Below are 1,342 nucleotides of genomic sequence, written 5' to 3'. Positions count from 1 at the left end.
GAGACTCTGTCTCAAAAAAAAAAAAAAAAAAAAATGCAGCATTTACACTGGATGTCAATCTTTCCTTTTGTCAGGGAACCACGAGTGTATGGTATTTTGTAAGTGAAAGCAAGCAGCCAGGTTAAATTCTAATTAAACATTACCTTTGTTATTTGTAAAATAACAGCTTAGTGTTGGTGTCAAATTGACTTTTATCCGCGAATGGAATTAGAACAGTTTGTCATTTTAGGCTGTCTCATACATGTGAATAATACTTCCTGATAAGCCTTCTTTGACTTTAGTTAAGTTGAAACAAAGAGAATTAATATGGTGAGGATGTAAATGAGGATGTCATTTAGCAAAAGGAAAGGATTATGTTGTATCTATTTTTCTTTGTTCTTCAACCAATGCTTTGTAAGCAGCCTGGTATTTTCCTGGGCTGTGTATTCCAAATGTAACTCATGTTCCTGGATGATAGTTTATGGGGCAAGTTGTTCCCTTTTCCTGTGTGCTACTTTCTTAAACTGAGCAGGAAAATGGGTAGCCTTTCCCAAGAGGAAGAAGGTAAAATATGAAAGAAAACTTTGAGTTTCAAGAGAAACATACTGAGGACGAACTTACCAAGAAGCTTGTTAGGATAGAATGTAAACATGAGGCAGAGTGCCACATATGTAAAGCTGGTAGGGAGGTGGCATGATGGTGGGCATTGGAAACCAGAGAGACTTATTGATCGATTATTGATTGAGTTCTCCTGTGTGCCTGACCCTGGTAGTATAAGACAGTTACTGCCTTCGAGGCTTTTAGATGCTGGAACTGTGGGGAAGACCTACAATTGCAATGGGACAGCAGAGTGGACTGCAGAGTCCGAATCTCAAATCTTTGTGATCTTGGACAACGTGATCAAGGGATTTTTGTTTCTTCTCCCTGGGGCTGACTTTAAGCACATCTGGTTAGACATCATTCCATGTTTGGGAATGATCTTCTCAGGACAGTGGTATTTTCCTCTTTTACTATCAATTTTAACTCACAAACGAATGTTGGCATCGTTTATTCTTTTATTCTTATTCTTTAGACATCTGTTGACTGCGTGGGCAGTATGGGCGAGGGGTAGGTGGTCCTGACGGAGCAGTGGGAAGATCCAGGTCTCAGGAGTAGGATTACATGGCTACATGCTTCAGAGAGTTGTTTAACGTCTCTCAGCCTCAGTTTCCAAATCTGTAATATATGGAGATTAATTTTTACCTCATAGGAGTGTCATAATGATGAAATGAGAGAATATATTGTTGTAATGGTTAATTAAAAGAGATAATATATTAAAATACAATTCATCTATATATAATATATATGTATATATAATATGTAA

Source organism: Propithecus coquereli, unplaced genomic scaffold, assembly GCF_000956105.1.
Source record: "Propithecus coquereli isolate 6110/MARCELLA unplaced genomic scaffold, Pcoq_1.0 Scaffold13, whole genome shotgun sequence".
NCBI lineage: Eukaryota > Metazoa > Chordata > Mammalia > Primates > Indriidae > Propithecus > Propithecus coquereli.
This window is presented reverse-complemented; position numbering follows the sequence as displayed.